Source organism: Saccopteryx leptura, chromosome 5, assembly GCF_036850995.1.
Source record: "Saccopteryx leptura isolate mSacLep1 chromosome 5, mSacLep1_pri_phased_curated, whole genome shotgun sequence".
NCBI lineage: Eukaryota > Metazoa > Chordata > Mammalia > Chiroptera > Emballonuridae > Saccopteryx > Saccopteryx leptura.
This window is the reverse complement of record NC_089507.1, coordinates 114,984,962-114,993,042: the sequence shown is the minus strand read 5'-3', so window position 1 is coordinate 114,993,042 and position 8,081 is coordinate 114,984,962. Positions and strand designations below refer to the sequence as shown.

General features: G+C 45.5%; 1 pseudogene; it reads left to right on the top strand.

The window, feature by feature from the left end:
- The first annotated feature begins 2,243 nt into the window (after positions 1 to 2,243).
- On the top strand, positions 2,244 to 3,511 carry LOC136405348 (nucleophosmin pseudogene; annotated as a pseudogene).
- The last annotated feature ends 4,570 nt before the right edge of the window (positions 3,512 to 8,081 follow it).

Genomic DNA, 8,081 nt, shown 5'->3' with positions numbered 1-8,081 from the left:
GCACCCTTGCTCAGCAGCACATCTCTGCCCATTCCCAGGCTCCTGCCTCTCCCCCGTATGCGGGGTTTCAGGCGGGCTTCAGCAGGGTCAGACTGCTTTTGTGTGTCTCCTTTCCCCCCCTGGGCTAGACTGAGCTCGTTCTGGGCCTCAGGTGTGGCCAGCCCGGCTTCCACCTCTGCCAAAGGAACCGCGTTTCCAGATCCCGCTGCATCCTGCCTTCCAGCAAGCCCTCAGCAGTGTGGGTGGGGTTGCTTCAGATTAGATCCTAACACTCCATACTGTGGTCCTGAAAGCTCCCTCCTTCTAAGCAGCTCTGCTCTAAGTACCATGGGAGACCTTGTTTGGCTGGTGTCCTGCTTCTTTTTGCTGGTATTGCTGGTTCCAGGGGAAATATTCTCTTCAGATTTGGGGAGTGACTCAGCCCAGGGATTAGGGAGGCTGTTCCTCAAAGTATTTCTCCCTGTGCCTCCTAGATTACACTCTCTTCCCACAGCTCCAGTCCTCTCCTCTTTCCTGTCCCCCAGAGCCCCGGGTGGGTGGTTGTGAAAGAGTTTTTTCTGTGCAGTCCCTTTAAGAAGAATCCTAGGTCTGAGAAATCTCTCTCAAAAACAGTATCCTGACTTGTTTTGCAGCTAAATATTGTCTGTACATCTCTTCTAGGCTCTGGGGCTGCAGGCTGGGGCTTTGTTCCTGTTGCTCAGGACCCTTCCCTCTCCGTTAAACTCTCTTCCTACCACACGTGTCTCTCTGGGCTGCCATTCACTCTGGGGAGTTGGGCAGCCCTCTCTGTGATTCTGTTTTTCCTACCAGTCTCAATGTGGCTTCTTCAGAGTCCTCTTAGTTTAGTTCAAAGTTGGTTTTTCTAGATGATGGTTCTTAAAATTAAGTTGTAATCCACTTTGGTTCTGGGAGTTGGAAGTTGGTACGTCCACCTACTCCATCGCCATTTTGTTGCCTTCAGTATCACAATTTTAAATGATGACAGCATCAGCCCAACACTTGCCTTCCCCTGATCCTTCCACATTGGCCACACTGCCCTCTTTCCAATGAGCCTGGCTTTTCTCTGTTCCTGAGTTTGATTTCACTCAATTGAGAACACGTATAAAATCACTCATTTTGGATTTTGGAGTTCAGAAGGCTCATTTGACACTAGGATTGAATCTTACTAATTTTATACTTCAGAAATTCTCTGCCAAGTCCCTTTCACATCTTATTTTTTCCATTTTTTTCATGTCTTTTAAACTATGTGTTTAATTAGAAGACCTTAATGTCTCAGACTCACTCAAACTCTTCCTGGAAGGGGTCCCTCTGCTTCAGTTTGATGCTATTTGGCACTATTAACATTCCCTAGTCTTAGCTGTTTTGCTTTTTTCCCCCTTAAATACACAGAATAGGAAATCTCACGGAGAGTGCAGGTCACTCAGCTCTGTGGGGCTGCTGCCCCCCCGGCTCCTCTGGGATGACCCAGGTTTCTCCGTGTGCTCACTCCTCCTCACTTCTAGGGTAAGGGCCAACCTGGGTCAGGATGAGGACATTATGAACTAGTACTTTTCCCAAGACTCGTCACACTTACCCATGCAAGTCAGACACTAGACAAACCACCTCAGTTACTGCAAGAGAAGATGAGCTTTGAGCTTTTTGCAGGGAAGACTGAGTTGAGTTATTTTGCCAAAGAAAGAGGGAAAGACATACGGTTTTCAGTGGGCATGTATGATGGTAAGAGCCAGACAGTCCTTTCACCAATTGTAAGTGTGTGACTTTAACTTCTCCACGATGAATTGGGGAGGTAGAGTGGGACGTGTGACCCCTCGTCATCTTGGTTCCTGGTCTCCCCCAGTGTCTTTTGGGAGCCTAGCTTCTCTCCCCATCACCTGTCTTACCTTACCTTCATTCTGACTTAGCTTTTCGTAACACATGCCCCAGCACACCTGTTTACACACCTGCACCAAATTCACTTGCCAGCCACCAAACTCAGTAGCTGAGAACATTTCTTTAAGCCCTTGATCTCTTTTGTAAACTGCTGGTTTGCTGTGGACCAGGCTGGTCTCCACAGTTACAGCAAGGGAGAAAGTAGATTTCTTTTACTGATATTCCAACTTCTTTTTATATGCCATTCATTAATACCCCAAATGTGCAGTTTCGAGGGAAATGACATCTCTTTCAATGAGTTACATGCATAAGCAGCACGGCCCTTGGCACATGGCTGAGATTTAAGAAATCATAGCTTTATCCCTGGTGCGATTCTGTCCTGCGTGTCTGTTCTGAGGAACAGGCAGTCATTCCTCTCCATCCGCCTTCTCTGCCACCTAAGTGTGTGCTACCACCCCATGGAAGATTCGATGGACATGGACATGAGCCCTCTGAGGCCCCAGAACTACCTTTTTGGTTGTGAACTAAAGGCTGACAAAGATTATCACTTCAAGGTGGATAATGATAAAAATGAGCACCAATTATCCTTACGAACGGTCATTTTAGGGGCTCGTGCAAAGGATGAATTGCACATTGTCGAAGCAGAGGCAATGAATTATGAAGGCAGTCCAATGAAAGTAACACTGACAACTTTGAAAATGTCTGTACAGCCAATGGTTTCCTTGGTAGCTTTGAAATAACACCACCTGTGGTCTTACGGTTGAAGTGTGGTTTAGGGCCTGTGCATATTAGTGGACAGCACTTAGTAGCTGTGAAGGAAGATGCAGAGTCAGAAGATGAAGACGAGGAGGATGTGAAACTCCTGAGCATATCTGGGAAGCGACCTGCCCCTGGAAGCGGCAGCAAGGTCCCGCAGAAAAGAGTAAAACTTGCTGCTGAAGATGAGGATGATGATGACGATAAGGATGATGATGACGATGACAATGATGATGATTTTGAGGATGAGGAAGCTGAAGAAAAAGCTCCAGTAAAGAAATCAATACGAGATACTCCAGCCAAAATGCACAAAAATCAAACCAGAATGGAAAAGACTCAAAACCAACACCAAGATCAAAAGGTCAGGAATCCTTCAAAAAACAGGAAAGAACTCCTAAAACACTGAAAGGACCTATTCTGTAGAAGACATTAAAGCAAAAATGCAAGCAAGTATAGAAAAAGGTGGTTCTCTTCCTAAAGTGGAAGCCAAGTTCATCAATTACGTGAAGAATTGCTTCCGAATGACTGACCAGGATGCTATTCAAGATCTCTGGCAGTGGAGGAAGTCTCTTTAAGAAAATAGTTTAAACAGTTTGTTAAAATTTTCCGTCTTATTTCATTTCTGTAACAGTTGATATCTGGCTGTCCTTTTTATAATGCAGAGTGAGAACTTTCCCTACCGTGTCTGATAAACGTTGTCCAGGTTTCATTGCCAAGAATGTGTTGTCCAAAATGCCTGTTTAGTTTTTAAAGATGGAACTCCACCCTTTGCTTGGTGTTAAGTATGTATGGAATGTTATGATAGGACATAGTAGTAGTGGTGGTCAGACAGATGGAAATGGTGGGGAGACAGAAATATACATGTGAAATAAACTCAGTATTTTAAAAAAAAGAAATCATAGCTTTAGATGACATATCCAATGAACAAAATCTAGGGGTCATTTTGCTTAAGAAGATGGAAGTGTTTCAGGGCCAACGTTAGGGCAAATGTGCTGCTGCCTTGCAGTGTCAAGAAGACCAACACCTTGGAGGTGGCTCAGAGCAGGCAGGTTGTGGGCGGTCCACCAGGATTGCTCAGAGCCACTTGCAGCTCTGCTCCTGGAGAACTAGTTAACAAGCCACCTAACTTCACCAGGGATCAGTTTCCTCATGCATCCAATGAGAGGACTGGCATGAATGGTGGCCGAGAACCCTTCGCAGTTTCAATCTGTGACACTGATTGTTTCTGCTCCTGGATAAAGGGACACACTGGGAAAAATTGTGTCCTCCATTACCCAGCAAACTGGAATGGGAGTGCCTGTGAATTCTTGTAAGGACTGGTGCAGCCAGCAGTCACAATTCTTGTGAACTTAATGAACTGTACAGTATTCTGCCAATAGCTGCTTCTCAGGAATGGTGTTTAGGTCATGCAGTTGGGAGATGAGAGAACAAGAAGTGATTGTAAAATGCTTTCAGGGAGACATAAGCTGACAGAAGGAGAAGCCACTCTGTGTACGGAATCAAATGTTGTTGCAGCCCTGGCTGGATGGCTCAGTTAGCATTCTCCTGGAGAGCAGAGGGTGCTGGTCTGATCCCCAGTCAGGACACACACAGGAGGAGATTGATGTTCCTGTCTCCCCCTCTCCCTCCCTTCCTCTCTAGCTAAAAATCGATAAATAAATGTTAAAAAAAAGCTGTTGCACAATGATTTGTGCATGTTTCACCTAAAATGAATATCTACTTTTTTGGCCTTCCTTTTCTTAAAAGGCCAGGGAAATAGTCAAGAAACATATTCCTTCAGAAGTCAGAGAGAAAGATTTTTATTTTACTTTGGTTTTATTTTTTCTCCAAACACAATCTTCCAATAGGCTTTGTTGAATTTTTACCTTCTCCTCCTCTCAAAGGTCCCCGAGCTTCTCAGTCATGGCTGTTTGCAAGAAAGGGAGAGACAGAGCGACCTGATTTGCAGGGGAGACCCTGGTCTTGTCTCTTCCTAATCACCCGTTTCCTTGGAAGTAGGACAGGCTGGCAGAGATCAGCTCTGTGCATCTGTGCTTATGTTACACAACAGCTGTGAAAAGTTATGAAGCTAACAGAGAGACAAATGGCATGGGGGAGGACACAATGAGCAGCTCTGGAAACCCCAATGACAGCTCATCATGCTGGGTGGCCTTCTCTCGTGATTACTACTTCATTCCTAAAGGAGAATCTGAATTGCAGCGAAGTTTGTACTCTACTCGCCTCCCTGAGGTTAAATTCCTACGTGTACTTTGTCAGCGAGGTCTCACCTTGCACGACCTCCTTTTATTCTGTTTCCTCCCTTTTTGTGCCATTGTCCCAAACACACACCATCACTCTTGTGTAGCATGCACACACAGACACCTGTGTGAGTTAGACTCATGTGCACATACTCTCAGGTGTGAGCATATTTGCACACACACACACACACAAGAACGTATACACTCTTGCACACAGTCATGAGGCTCCCAGTTTAACACTGTCAGTGTCGGGGCTCTGGTGGTGAGGTCATGCTCTGAATTTCTTCCCATTTTGGAAGTATGACAGCTGGAGCCAAACGTACTTGCTCCTGGAGGCTGAAAATTCACGTTGGTGAGTTTAACTGGCTTATTAAGTGGTACAAGTTTGCTGAGGAACACACATAAAGTGGCTTTATTTTTCTCCAAATGTGACTGAACAACATGCTTTGTTGAATCACCATTTTCTTCTCTTCATACTGGATTCCGTAGCTTCTCAGTTATCATCGGGCATCCAAACATACAGTCCAGTCCACATTAAAATGTGGTATATGATTAGATAGAGGGATTATATCATGACTGAGGCATCCTAAGAGCTATCCAGGCACCCAGGGTCTGGAGAGAAGAGGGAAGTGGTCCATTTTCTGTTTCTTTTCTCTTCTGTTTCCAGCCTTAGCGTGGTTGGAATGAAGGGGGAGGCATGATTAGAGAATAAAGGACAACACTTTTATTCAGCTGTTGCTGTTGGAGTTCCCTCCTGGCTGCTGATAGCTCCAGTGTGGAGGCGCCAGCAAGCTGACTCTGGAGGGAGTTCGGGGGGTGCTTTGAATATGACATGCTTCTTCCTCAGGCATAGTCACTTGATGTGGGTTGATGTCTTCTGGTTACACCGCCAGCTCCTTCACCTTCTGGCCACCCACAGCAAGCAGGACTCCTCGATGTTGTCCTGGGTAGCCTGCTTAAACCGAGTGCATTCTGCTGTGTTTGTGGACATCCTGGCTGTGCCAAATGCTGGATGCGACCCTCGCCATTGCTGCTCCCCTGTCTATCCTTCTGTCCCTCTCTGAAAGGCATTAAAGGTAGATCAGCAAGTCTGACACATCAGAGGCTGTTCAACTAAAGAATGCCCACCCAGTAACTCGTCGGGCAGTCACTCTTATCATTCACAAATGAGCCTTTCACAGCACACCTGTGCCTGGTGCTCAGAGGAGCACCTATACTAGGCAGCCCCAAGACCCTGCCCCTGCTATGTACATTGCTTTTGAAATTGTGAGTATAATATGTTTTACACCCATGATTAGATTGAGTCATATGGCACAGTTAACTTTAAGAAAGGGAGAGGATTGGGCTGGGACTGACCTAATCATGAGAATGCTTAAAGGGGCCTGGGCTTCCCTGGAAGGAGATTCGAAGCGTGAGAGGGGTTGGACATTGGAGCTCTGTTGCTCGTTTTGAAGGCAAGGGGTCCACATGGCAGGGAATCTCAGTGACCTCTCAGAATAACTCCCAGCTGACAGGCAGCAAAGAAACAGGGGCCCCAGTCCTATCGCTACAAGGAACCGAATTCTGCCATGACTAGTTGAGCTCAGAAGATAACCCAGTACCCACACTGTGCCTGGGCTCCTGACCTACAGGACTGGGAGCTAATGAATGTCGGTGTTTTTAGCCACTGAGTCAGTGGTGATTTGTTACAGAGCAGTAGAAAACAAACACCTTGCCCCTTTACCTGCCAGCAGGGAAAAAGGAGAAAACATTTCATCGTCTAAGTCAGCAGCTCCCAGGACTGACTAGTAAGTGTGAAAATACAGAATGCAGGCAGCATTGGGTCAATGATAGCAGGGACAAATAGCCCTGGAGAAACATCTGGCTGCTGCTGGGGCCAGTTCTCTTTAGGACATAGGGATACTTAGTATTGCTATTTCCAGCTTTGGGTTTCAGCTGCAGTTCTAAGACAACAAAAGCAAGCCCTGGTCCTCATCCAAGGGAAAAGTGGTGGCCCAACATCTTTGTTCCTTTGCAACCATCATGTTGAAGAATGACAGGTTGTACTTATAAGCAATTTTATTTTCTGTCTCCTGTGGCTCCTCTCTTCTGTGATGCTAATTAGTCTATTGACCATGACTTTTATGATCACCTCCAGGTAATGAAGAGTCTCCTAGTCAGCAATTAGCATGTCTAATCCAGAGTAACAGCCCAGACTTTCCACTGCATTCAAGGTCACAGCTGAACCTCTTGCCCAGCTGTTGTCTGCTGATTATTTGCCAAGAGGGAGCATTTTGATGTATATGTTTCCAGCCTTCTTTTCTAACCATGCATTAAATACATAAGTAAATAAATATCATACATCTAGCTTCATAGACAAAACACCAAACTTTTAGTATTATTCTGAAAACTCATTCTTCTTCACTTAACAATGTGTTGTGAAACTTTCTAAATCATTTCATAGTCATCTGCAATATTTTTTTCAGAAATAATGGCAGTTGAGGTTCTGGGGTTTTGCTTTCTGTTGTTTAGACAGTTTCCATGACCTTTTTCTCTTCTTCAGTGAATTCCCAACTTCCATGGAAGAACAAGTAGCAGAAAATTGTGCCTCACATCGGGCATATCCTGTCCTTGGATATGCAATAGCAACAGGGTGCAGCGGGAGGAGGCCATGACATTGCCTGACTTACACTGAGTGTTTGACAAGAATCTGTTGAATGAGGGAAAGGTGATATAAGAGGCAGGACTTGATGCAGAGCCTGAGTGGGTTGACAACAGCTGTCACCAGATCTGGCCCAGGGCAGATCAGGTGGCTACTCCTCAAAGGGCTTGTGCAACTCCAACGAAGACACCCTTTCTTCTTCCCTTCGCTGTGGCGAGGCACTAGGTGACCTGTGATAAACTGTCCCTCTTGGGGTTTTCCCAGGAAGTGGAAACTGTCAAGGTGGAAACAGGAGGGTTGGTTGCCCTACACAGTGAGTCCCACCTTGGGTCTGTCTAAACGACAGGCCTCGATCCCAGAGGCTTTAAAGCAGTGGTTCTCAACCTTTCTAATGCCGTGACCCCGCAATACAGTTCCTCATGTTGCGGTGACCCCAAACCAAAAAATAATTTTGGTGGCTACTTCATAACTGTAATTTTGCTACAGTTATGATTCGGAATGTAAATACCTGATATGCATTATGTATTCTCATTGCTACAAATTTAAACATAGTGATTAATCACAAAAACAATATTTAA